The following is a 12,893-nucleotide window of genomic DNA, read 5'->3' as shown; positions in this document are numbered from 1 at the left end:
CTTCCAGACACTCCTGGCTGGGGCAGGCTGAGAGAGTACGTGTCCAGCCACTGCTGGTATCTATTCCAGGACTGCAAAAGGTACAAATTTGCTTCAGTAACAGTGATCTTGGCAGACAACAGAGGCAGCTCCATCACTCTTTTTCATACATACATATTTTGGACTCCCACTGAGAGTTATTAGTTATTAAAAAGCAATCAAATGAGGCTGGCTTTGGAGTACTTTGTTAGCCATATGATATCAATTAAGCCCTAGTCTCCTGACTGCAAGGAATTGACGTTACCTCATGCACAAGCAGAATTAAATTCCTTCTCTCCCTCTCCCCCTCTTTGAAGCTGGTAATGTCAAATATCTCCCACATTCCCGGGGAAAATGTTGCAGCTATCCTGAGTATGTGGATGCTTTCAATTTGCAATTAATAGATCTGCATAGCAAATGCTTCTGCTGGAGGAGCAGCAGCAGTGAAGGAATCACTTGGCTGTCCAGTGTTAAATACCCTGGTGGTCAGTGCCCTGTCTGGCTGAGCAGCTGCCCACCAAGCCCAGGCAGCCCAGCTGGGATGTCATGCCCTTTGTTAACTCCCAGAGAAAGGGAGGGTTTTCTTCACTCACAAATAGTGGGCTGCCACTGACAGCAAACCTGCTCTTTCTCAGTGCTTTGCATAACCCAAGACAGGGCTAAGAAAGGAGTGGAAAGTTTCCACCCTCTCACACTGGAGTTCATACCCCAAATACCACACTTGAGATCAACTGGAAACCCCAACAGAAGGTTAAGGCTTGTATTGGCAATATTGATACTCTTTAGTCAGGTTTCTAAATCTCCCAAATAAGCCTCATTTAGATTTCACTGCAAATCTATTTGTTTGCTTAACAGGTATGACACGGCAATTCTTCTGTGATACTGAGAATCAGGATCATTCTCTGTGGTACCTCTGGGCTTGTCAAACTCTCTTGCACACACCACCAACCCAATCTGCCAAACTGACACATGACCCTACAAAGAGTGTTTTGGACACAAAGAAATTGCTTAAGTGAATTCCGTATTCCTTTCCAAGGTAATTTTATCTCTTTGTGGCTTGTTTTTATCAAGCTTGTCCATTTTAATGCAAATGCTGCAATTTAAAACTAAAAAAAGGGAGAATACTTTTGTCAGCCAAGTTGACAGAGGTTTAGTATTTATTTATGCAAATTACATATTCTGTCAGAGTGCAAAATCACAAACAATTGCCAAACCAATTAATATATTTCAGATAAATAGCTTTGCCAATTAGTGAAAAAATACCCATTTTCAATTGCAATGGAAGAAAATATTTTTTCATAGGTGTGTTAAACATACAGATAGTTTTATAAGTGAGAAAACTACCGTATAAAAAACCTGCTATAAGCATTACAGTTCAAAATGTGGATAGTCAAGGTTATGAACTGCGGTTTTAAGAGCAGACTTGCTAAAAGCAACAAATCACTGTGTAACATTTTGTAGTTGGGTAGCGTGTGTACTCTACACATAAACCTGCATGCCTGGCGTACCCTGTAATGAGATTTTATATCAATATATATTTTATATGTATTTTTATATGCACTATGCATATATATTTTTATAAAATTAATACTTGCTGGAAATTACTGTTTTCTCTACATTTCAGTGACAGCATCTTCATTGCTTTGTCCTGTTTCTATGACTTGAAAGAATTTATTGCCAAATAGTTCACTTTATGGGAACTCCTACAAAATTTTAGACAGATTTACTGCACCATAGACAAGATTTACCAGTATATCATGTATTCATTATTTCCATCAGTTAGGACCAGGGCTCAAGTATTGCCTTTGGGATGAGCTTCTCATGTGTACCCAGGTTTGTTGTTGGTAAATGGGGCTTTTTCCACAGTCCTAAAGAAAAGAAAGACCAAATATTTATTTGCTGAGGCCTATGGGTGGAGTGGTTTTCACTTCCCCTTCAGGTTCAGTTCAGGGACTGAGGTAATACTGACAGCTTTGATGAGGTTCCACACAACTGGATGGCAGCCAAAGATGAGACATTTCTGGATGAAAGGATCCAGCTGGTGCAGAAAACACCAAGACCAGACAAACCAGGGGTCCATCTGTTCTTATATTCTCCTGGAAGGCCTTTGACTTTAAAAAGTCTAAAAAGATATGATGGAAAGGTGATAATGCTCACCTGCACCCTCTCCACAACATATTCTCAGGAGCAGGTCACGCCATCCTCAGAGCTGGGCACAGCCAAGGGCTCCATGACCTCAGCTGGACTTGCCAGTGTGCCAAAAGCTGTCACCACAGAGGACTCCACATGGAGGATAAAAGGCTCCCCATTTCCCACTGTCATAGAGATTTTAAGGAGGGGTTTTCTCTTGAAGCATTGAGGTGATGTTCAAACACTTATGTTTGGTGCTAATATCACCAAACGTCTGTAATCAATGTGTCTTCCATTCAATGGTATAAGTTGTCCAAATAGCCTTAGGTTTGACATTTTTGAACTTTGGACTGCTTGATTTTCTAAAGGCAATGTAAAAAAACCTGAAGAAAACAATATTTATCACCAAGGAGAGGTTTTTAGGAAAAATCCCCAGCATCTATGGTTTTTCTATGGCTATTTCCATGTCTATTTCTACAACTCAAAGTAGGTAGGAGAAGCTGCAAGAAACTTTTCATGGGACCAAATCCTATTCAAGATCACTAAACCAACTTCCAAAAGCTTTAGCCCAAGTTCATTTACTTGTGAGCTGAATTTTTAAAAAATAAAAATGCCAGAGCCAACATACAGCTCTGAGCAGACAGAGAATCTATCATATTCTTATTTTATGATTCTGTTGCCAGAGGGAACCTTCTATCATAACTGTGCTGTCATTGCTGCATTCATTAAAGAAGAAAAAAGGAGGGAAATTATATTGCTCAGGCAGTGCTTCATTTCTGATGAGGGATCCCATACAGCCTGGGAGTCAGGCAGGGACATGAAAGCCCTCGGAGCGGCCCATGGCACTGGGTGGCCTCAGCAGCATGAAGGTGATACTCCTCACTTAGCCACTCCATGTGTTTGAATGGCAAAGCCGGGTGGTGGTCTGGGCTGCTCCCTGAGGGCTTCTTAGGCTACAGATAGGCAGCAGCAGGAGTGGAGCTCAACTCACTGCCCAGAGCCCCAGCTTGTGCCCAGAGCACGGCTGTGGATACTGAGCAGCCATAACCCAGCAGCTCTGTGTCAGTGTGAGCCTAGGGGGAGAATGAGATAGAAAATATAGTGGTTTTTTTCTCAGAATAACAACCCTTTTCTTCCTCACATGGGCTGTGTGAACAGAAGAGTTTCTCACCTGAACAACAAATTGCTCAGTGGTTGTTTTTATCCCAGTGGAAGAGCCAAAACTTAGGATTCTTTAAGCTGAGTGTCTCCTCCCCTGTGTCTGCTGTCAGCTGCTTTGGGCATCACTGGCCAGACCAGCAGGAGCTGCATCACACCTTTCAGGCTGGATCATGCTGGCATTTACAGGAAGTAAGGGGGATTTAAGGTAAAATCACAACATGAGTGAAGCATCCTGGCTGCATGTAAGTCCCCATCAGGTGGCACGCAGTTTCCAAAGGAATGCAGGATACATCCTTGCACCCTTCAGGACAGTGAATAAAAGCAGACTGTGACTGTGCTCCTCCTTTGAAGAGTTCTTACACCCAGAGGGGGCTGGAGGGCCTGGGAAGCTGGGAGCACATGGGCATGGCAGATTACTGCAGCCATGGGGATGGGCATATTGGCACTTGGGCACCAAGACATTCTTTGGGAGGGGAAGCTTTAAAGCAAGGGGAAAGATAATTGTATTTTTTAAGTTGGAAAGATGACTGAAGAATTTTAGAAATGTTTCATCTAAATGCTGAGCTCTCAAGAAGCTGCAGCCAACCTCCTCACTCTGTGTGTGCACTTACACTCTACAGGCATCAGACAGCTGGGAAGAAATGTGTGTGGAAAGAATCTTGTGGAGTATATTGGCTTTTAATAAAACAAACTCTTTCTGGGGTAATCTCTACTAATTTCTGTGTTCTTAGGATGATCAGGAACCAGCTTTTTATGCATTGCTAAATATTTGCAGCACATTATTACTACTTCCTGCAGCTGAGGCCAAATTTAAAAGATGTTTAGATACCTTATTCTCCCTAAAAACAGTATTTGCTAATTAGCACATGTATTTATCTTCACACATATATAAATAGTTTGCATATTTCTGATGCCCTGCACAAACATCCACCTTGGTCTTCAGAAAATTGTTTAGAAATTAGAGGAGTTGAGGAGGTACCTGCCTGCAGATCAATTAGCATCCCAAATTAGTGCTCTTAGACACTAGTTGCACTAGTTGTTCTAGGTCCAGACACAGCTGGACTTTTCCTGGTGGAAGTTTGACCCTGCCGTAAGGTGAGTAAGTGACCTGTCTCTGCCCTTACCCTCTTCAAATTTAATCTTTAGAGGGTTGAATATATGTTTATGGGATTGGGGAAATTGAGAGTGGCTTTTTCACTGGAATTTGTTGTGGTGATTAAGGGGAAAAGGCATCAGAATTAGGATGAAACTAATGCAAACAGCATCTTCAAAAATGGGTATTTTCATGTTGTACAGAGACTAAGAAGAAAGATCTGAGCTTCTGCCCTTTTTTTCTTCATTGCAAATTTCAGATCAAATCCAGCACTGGTCTTATCTTTGGAAGTTCCTTGGTCTTTTAAATCTGAGATTTCAACATATTTCCAGCAAGGTAAGATGCTTTTTATGTGCTACGAAAAGGGATGGATGATGAAAATAGTCAGATTTTCTCCTTTCCTTCAGGGTGATGTAGATAAAGTGTGATTCCTCTGAAGCTGGTGCAGGACCTGCACCAGAGGATATGAGTAGATGCAAGATAGGGCTGATTCTTCTCCTGTGGTTTACATCTGAGCCACCCGTTTGGACTCACAGAGAAGAAGTGGGAAAGAGGAAACAAAGGAGACAATTCTGTCTCAGCTGTCAGGAAGTAGCAGGATGCTCAGAAGCTGCTTGCTGGGCACTTTGGCCAAATCACTGAACAGCTTTCTCTGAGCCACTGAGGTTTTATGTGTTGCTCGTGTCCACAGCTCAGGAGGCCATGTTTGCCAGCTGACCCCACACAGCGTGGTGGGCACTGACCGTGGCTGCTGCGAGCTCTTCTGGTTGCTTGCCAGGGCAGAGCCTTTTTCTGTTGCTTGTCAGCAAACCCTGGCACTGCTGATGGGCGGCCTGGCCCAAAAGCACAGCAAGGACCATGCTGGATTGCCCATGTGATTCAGAGCTGCTGCACAGGGATGGAGTGACTGTTCACTGTGATTTCTTTCCTGCTGACACTGTGCTCTGCAAATTATGAGCTGTAAAAAAAATATGTGGGGAAGTTTTAGGGTCAAGTAAAGGACTGCGTTAAATCCATGGACCATTTGCCAGTAACAGCAGGAATACAGGACAGCAGGGCTGGATCCTTGTATGTGTGTATCTGCATATTTCCATCAAAGGCAGTCATTTGTCATTGTAAGCTTGATCAGGTTTTTGCCCTAAAGATCCTGTAAAACATCTCTTTTTAGAGTGATTTTTTTAGGTTTTTTTTCTGTTGAAAGTTGGACTGCTCCTAAAGATGGTTATGCTTGCGGCAGCTGGAAAGAATTTAGGGTAATTGCCTACCCTTATAGATTTTATGGACAAAGCATAAAACAGAGCAGTGATGAGGGGCACAGCTTGGGTCTCTGTTTCAGAAAGGCCATGTTCTCTATTGGGGTACAGCCCCAAAGGAAATGCACAGGTATGCAGAAACACATGAAATGCCACCAAAACAGTGTCTCCTCAGCAACCTTCCAGAGCACAGTCCTGCAAGGAGCTGGTGAGTTACCCTGAGAGCTCACTGTGCTTCAGCCTCATGCTAAAATGCAACTGGTGTTGTCCTAAAGCCAACCCAGTAGGCAAAGGCTTTGTCAATAATATTTCAACGGGCTGGCATGCCTGTGGCCATGCCAGGCTGTAGCCAGGGCAGGTGTGGGTTTCATGGCTCTGTGTGTCCAGAGCTGATTGCCATTACTTTCATGACTGGCATGCAGAGATGCTGTCCCAGTCAGGTCTTGCATCTTTATGAAGTATTAAATAGCCATCACACATCTCACTGGGGAAGACCAAGAGAGCATTGGGTCTTCTAATCCAGATGGTACTAAAAACAAGTTTTCTTACAAGGATGCTCCCACCTCATGCTGGATAATCATCCTCTTGCACAGAGACCCATTCCATCTTTATTTTCAGAGCAGGAGATGGCCAGTGACCATACTGTGCCCTTAAAAAAAAAAGACAAATGATAGGTCTGTGATTTCAGTGCTATGAATATCACTTATTGTCAAGGTGGGAGTTTGGAGCCAGAGAGCAGTGCAGGCAGCAAGGTGCCAGCCAGCCTGCTTGAACTTCAGTCCCTCTGAGCCAAGAAATACTCTAATTATTTTATGCAACATGTGGCCCTTTGATTCTGGCAAGAAGAAGCAGAGAGAAAGTTGCTATGCAACCAGGCAAGCAGCTGCTGAGCCAAGGAGTCCAAGAACTGGGAGCTTTTACAAACAGGAATTGTTTTGAAAAATACAAACAGGCAGAATTTTATGGTTGTTCCAATTTTTGTGTTTGTCATTATCTTCCTTCTGAATTTATTTAGTCAATGTTGGTGAAGGGTCACAGAAATGTTGCCTCAGGTGCAGGCTGGCAGCCTGTTTTGGGAGTTGTAAAACTATGGGAATTTGGCTTTGGTGACAGTGACATTCTGTCTGTACAGCTGACAAGGGACTTTAATTATTTTAGTCTAGGCTTGCACTGAGCCCAGAGCACTCCCCCTGCGACTGCAGTGCTGGCTGGGGCACAATGTCTCTCTGGCAGCGGTGCTGGGTCACCACAAGGTTGTGCCCAAGGCCAAGGCTGGCAGGGATGAGCTGTGCAGAGGGGCATCCCACGCTGCCTTTGTTCCTAAACCAAAATGAGCTCCAGGGTCCCTGCAGGGACCGTCACCCTGGGGAAAACATTTGTTCAGATGAATGGCTGAATTTTGCTCATGTTTTCTGTGAAAATAAATGTGGCTGTCTTCTCAAAGACTGGGCAACTAGCAAACTGCTGCTACTCCTCTGCTCAGATGTAGTTTTAGTGCTAGCAGGGAAGCCTGTCTGGCATTAGCTTTTTATTAAATAAATAACTGAATAAATGGTAGTGAAAAACAAGCTCCCTTTTCTTCCCTCAAATATACACAGTGAACTAGCAAAGGTCACTGACAATCATTTTAGTGGAGTTACAACTGAATTACAACTGGACACAAAACACAAGCTCAGACTACTACTACCACTCAGGCTATTTACCTACTTAATAAATTCCAAGAGAGGTGTGCATTCAGGGCTGTAAACAAGTCCTTTACCATCCCTTCCCATACAGGCTGTAGACACTGTTTAGACACTCTGACTTGGAAGTAATGTACTGGAATAATCACTTCTCCCACTGCACCACAACCTAATTCACTGCATGGCAGAGGGGGGCGTTAGGCGAAGTCCCTGCAGAGGCAGATCGATGGTTACAGAATTGCCAAGGAGGGCCACAAATCCTTCATCAACTTACAGCCAGGGTGTTCAGGCTGCTTCCTCTGGCTCTTTTTGATAAAATCTAGACAGCAAATTATCATATCAAAGTATAAATTCAAAGTAGCAGAGTGATAATCATCTCCAATTCCTAGTGGATAAGCAACTAATGAGAGATTTGATGAACTACAAATGCAGGAGATAACAAAATAATTACAAAATGGCAAACTGTTGAAGACTTTTAGGAAAAAGGATAAAGAGAAAATTTTTAAGAGGTGCTTTTTACAAGGAAAACATGTATCAACAGTCTATCTTTGACCAGGTACATTAGGGAAATTATACCAAAGCATGTTAGGAAGTGTTCAAGGCCAGGCTGGATGGAGCTCTGAGCAACCTGGTCTAGAGGGAGGTGTTCCTGCCCATGGCAGGGGGGTTGGAACCGGATGATTTTTAAAGTATCTTCCAACCCAAACCATTTTATGATTCTATGTCCACCTGGTGTTTTTCCTTGCTCTGCATGTTTCTTAAATTTTATTTTAGCAAGACACCATTGTGATTTTTTAATAGCAAAGCTCATTTTCCTGTTGCAGTAATTAAGAATCTAATTTGTCTGTTGATGGTTTTGGATGCTCAAAGTAAACACAGTGAATGGGTAATGGTGCAGGCACCCAGGAAGCCTTTCAGTCCAAAAGGCTCTTAAAATTATCTGTTATAAGATGTTAAATCAACAAAGGAGGTGAAGGGGGAAAATGACAGAGGTTTCTGCCTGTGAAGCTGCAAAATGTCTGCCTGGAGCTGGGAACTGGTGAGTGACGAGGCAGTGGGTTTGGGTTTGCTGCTGGCAGGTACGTGTCATGCAGAGATCCACTGCAGGTGTCTGAAAGGGGAGGAGCTACAAGATTGAGTTTTTGAGGCAAGATTGTATCAGATAGGAGAGGTAGTGCTGGTAAAATTTTTTTAATGGCTCAATATATAAGAAAATTGCATCTTACAGATATCATGCAGATAGAATCTGCAAAATGAAGCCATGCCCTGACCTTGGAGAAGGAGACTGTGCTCAGGTCCTCCCTCTGTCTGCCTGAGGGGACCATGCTGGTTGCACTGGAGACTGAGGCAGCTAAAGGAGGTTTGGAAAGGGGCTGGAAGGAGGGCTTGGGCTCTGCATGTCAGGGCTCCGCCCATAGTGAGAAAAAGACACCAGGAACTGCCCAAATGGCTGAGATTTAATTTGGGTAGAAACGCAACAGCTGGGGAATGGCAGAAAGGCAGATGGGAGCTGAGTTGTGCTCCAGGAATGAATCCCTCACAGTTGTGCTGTAGGATGAAGAATCCCTCATTCACTCTGACTTTACGCTGGGTGACAGCTCAGGAACAACAAACCACCCCTGGGGAGAGGAAAGTGCTGTTCCGCGTGTCTGTGAAGCCAGCACTTGTCTCCTGATGAGTGCAGTTTTGGTGGCTGATCTCTGAAGACTCCAGCCTTTCTCCAAACACTGTAAATTGTTGGAAATCCTTGTTCCAAAGAGCTTGCAGTCAGAATCAAAAGAAGACAGAGGCAGTTCAAAAGAAACAAGGACAAGAGAAATTTAAGTGTATGTGATATTCAAGATGTGATTAATTGTAAATAATGATTTTCCTGACCTTGGCACTGCTCCCAGGAAGTCACACCAGCTCAAGAATGCAACATGATAACGCACTACTTGAAAATACTGTGCCAAACCCCACCTGGTTCCTGTTTAGCTGAATGTCTTGTTGACATCGCTCATTTGTTCTTCACTCCATGAAAACTCATGGACTCACTGATGGATGCAGCTGGATGGGACTACTTGGCAAACACTAATGGTTTTAAAAGGTTTAATAAAGTACTAATTAAAGGAGGGGGAAAAAACAGAGCTCAGAATTGTCTGCGAACATGTGCATTGTTTTTTTTCAACATCTTGTAAATTAAGTAATTTAAACTGATTGACAAAAACTAGTTCCTTTTTTTTTTTCAATGTGCCTTTGGGATGTTTATGGAAACTAGTTCGGTGGGCATGCCCAAATACTGACAATGCTCCTTGTCTCTTCCTTAAGGACCTTGTCAGAGCTTGTGAAGACAGGATTTCTCCGAAACCTGCAAGTGAACATCAACTTGTTTTTTGAACCAGAGCTTCACGGGGGTGCCCTCTGAAAGCCCAGCTAACAGCAGATACAATGTTCATGAAGTACTAAATATCTATATTGGTTTTTTTCAGGAGTATGCATTGAAAATCTTTTCATACCTCTTACAAAAATACAGAGATGTATTTCAACTGCTGTCATCCCTCTTAGCCTCCTGCAGACCATCTGACCCATCAGCTTGGCTTGCTACTGCTGCAAAACTGGGGTTTAACTTCAGGAATGAACTTAGAGGTGAGCTTAGGGAAGATACCCAGGTGGAAGGCATCCCCTCACAGATCCACGTGCCATTTCGTCCCCTTTTAAAAACAGTGTAATTTTCTTAAGTAATAGTGGCCTGGTGTTTGCTCTTATTCCCTTTCCCTTTCCTTTCCAAAGACATTTTGGACTTCTATAATGTTTTGTGTGTTGGGGGGGAAAGTCATGCACATGTGGATATTTGTGCCTATATACCTGCCTTTCTGTCACAGATTGCTGTGGTTGCTACCTACTCATGATGGAGAAAGCAGGGCTAAAATGCAGCTTGAAGGGATACAGAAAGCTGGAGAGCCTGGTGGTAATAATTAGCATCCCTTGAGGAGTGACTCCATGTTCCTGAGCTGACCCCCAAGGTAAACGGCACAGGCTTTGCTGGAAATCCTCTGAATCAAGCTTGTCTCTTTCGGTTGTGCAAATGAACTTTGATAGTGAAACACCTGTGATTTTCAAGTTTGACGCATCTAATGAACCTCTGCCCCTTCAAATTTGTACTGAACATCTTCTCTGTGTAACCAGTGAGTAAGAGGAACAAAGTTCAAGTATCTTCCCTCGTCCTATTTCCTGACAAGATAAATAAATATTGCTAAGTTACTTTTTTGAGAGAAAATACAATACTCTCTGGCTTTCAATGAGCAATTGTGAAATAAACTGTTTCCTCTGTTCTTCAAAAAAAAAAAACCAGTTGTAGTTGATCAAATAAGAAATATGAGGAGGACAATATAGTTCCTTCTGAGGTCGAAGAGATTGTGCTGGGACTCAAAAACTCAGTAAAATCAAACCCAGAACAATCCCAAATGATGACAGCTGAATGGAATGGCAGGGATTGTTCTGAAAGTCTGAAGTTCTACAGGAACTGATGTTTCTGAGTCATCCAAGATCCCCTATTGGTAAGCATAATAACAAATTGGAGAAAATGTCTAGAGGACCATCCATAAGAAAACAAATCATAGGGAACTTTGCCAAGATGTAACTCAGACAGGCAATTAAACAGAGAAAGCATTCCTGCCTTAATCTTACTGTGTGTTTGTTGGTCTTAAACTAGAATTAGAACTTGTAGATTTATGACCTGTATATAAAATAAATAAAAAATCCCTGCTAGAAGAGAGATTCTTTTTTGCATAAAAAGTGGTGTTTGACAGAGATGATTGTGCTCTACAAGATTTGACTTTCAAATATTCTCACAAATCAATTTCTTGATGAACCCATTTTACTATTCTGAACCCCAAAGAAAAGCATCCCCGGGTGATAGAAACTGAAGCCCTGACCTGAAGTCCTGTTTCAGTTGGCAACTGGAATTCATTAAGCCAGGCCAAGTGTGGCAATAGGAGCATGGCAAAAAGAGTATAAATACCCTAAATACCTTAAAATCAAGCCAACCCTTCCCTTGCCCTTAGTCCCCAGATACCTAGAGATCCTTCCCTCTAAATTAGTGCTCCTCCTTTAGGCTCAAAACTCTTAAGTACCTGTAGAATATCTCCTGAACCACCTCCTGACCCATTTTTTTGTATATTTTGTAAGCTTGATTCACCTTTTGCTACTGAAACTCTGCCTTTTTTTTCAGGGCGAGAGTGACAAAGCCTGTGTTGGAAAGTTTCTCCAGTTTGTAAAATTACTGACTTTTCACAGGTGCTTTGCACTCAGGGGCAGGTATCTCAATCTGCTGGATGAGCCAGAACCTGCCCATGAAAGACAGGGCTGGGTGACAAAGAAGGATGTTGCTGATGCCTCTGTGCAGCTCTCCTGGCTTCAACATTGGGACGTTTCCCTGGAACTGGTTTCTGTATTGAGGGAGGCATGGGCAGCAACTATCTGCCATTAAGAGAGGGAATAAGAAAAGCTGAATACTGCCCTGAGTGACTCTGATGCCTCTGCTCACTCCTAAACCATGGGGATTGTCAGGGCTTAGCAGAGATGTGGGCTGAAGGAAATCTGAGCTGGTGAATGACCTTCAACTTCCAATCTTCTGCAATTTCATGTGAAAATACCAAATAACAGGGCGGATATGGGGTCACGAAAAAAGCTCTGTTTCTAAAGGCACTTTTCAGAAGAACCTCATTTTAAGGCAACACTAGCCCTGCAAATAACTTATTACACTTATTTAAAAGATGCTCATGAATAATTTATACGGCATTAACTTGTAAATGTGATAGCTTTTGAAATCATTAGGCTCCAGTAGCTTGCTTTGTAAGTCCATGGGCTGGATCTCATTATTAAAAGCTAATTAGCTCATTCAACTGGAACACATTCTATCAAATAGCTATGCCAGTACTCTTCTTTTCATTACAACAGATTATATTAATTCTAAAAATATTCCAGAAATGGCATAATGGAAATATTTAATAATAAAGATATAACATTCTATACACGTCGATAATTTCATTACTACTTTAACAGGTTTTCCAAAACTGGGTGAGATTTCAGGATTATGATTATTTTTATTAATATTTGGTATTAGAAATATCTGATATATACATAATTTATTTAAATATTAAAGATTATACCTTATACATGGGATGGATGTTTTCAAAGTGTTCATTTGGATGTGTGAAAAGCTTGGATCTTTGTTTAAAAAGTTATGCTCCTAAAGTTAGATTTCAAAGCCATGTTTGGCACTAGAAAGGATGGCGATCACAAGTAAGTGTGAGCAACATGCCCATAACAGCAGGGTCAAGGGGTGGGGCAATGCATAAGGCTGCTCTTGCCCCAGCTCACAGGGGAATATGGTGGCCATCAGTCAGTTGCAAAGTCTATTTTTTTTTCCACAAAAAAGTGGTTTTTTTATTTGCTGTTGAATTTCAATATGGAGAAAACACTGCATTTTCCTTCTCCACTGTTCTTCCTATGGGTGTCATTCCAGCCATTGTGAAGAGAAATTCGAGAAGGAGAGGAAAAATAGGCACTGACTGA

The 12,893-nt window shown here is 42.3% G+C and overlaps 1 long non-coding RNA gene across 1 annotated transcript in view; it reads left to right on the top strand.

Moving 5' to 3' along the window:
* Positions 1-12,893, top strand: part of LOC125331087 — a 36,344-nt gene that overhangs the window by 5,327 nt on the left and 18,124 nt on the right. Inside the window, exons 2-5 of the long non-coding RNA XR_007205856.1 lie at positions 874-1,054; positions 4,662-4,738; positions 9,806-9,962; positions 10,199-10,339. This is a non-coding gene — a long non-coding RNA (uncharacterized LOC125331087). The remainder of the gene's footprint in view (positions 1-873; positions 1,055-4,661; positions 4,739-9,805; positions 9,963-10,198; positions 10,340-12,893) is intronic.

This window comes from Corvus hawaiiensis, chromosome 10 (genome assembly GCF_020740725.1).
Source record: "Corvus hawaiiensis isolate bCorHaw1 chromosome 10, bCorHaw1.pri.cur, whole genome shotgun sequence".
In the NCBI taxonomy this organism is placed as follows: domain Eukaryota; kingdom Metazoa; phylum Chordata; class Aves; order Passeriformes; family Corvidae; genus Corvus; species Corvus hawaiiensis.
Note: the sequence above shows the minus strand (reverse complement) of the source record. Positions and strands in the feature narration are given on the sequence as shown.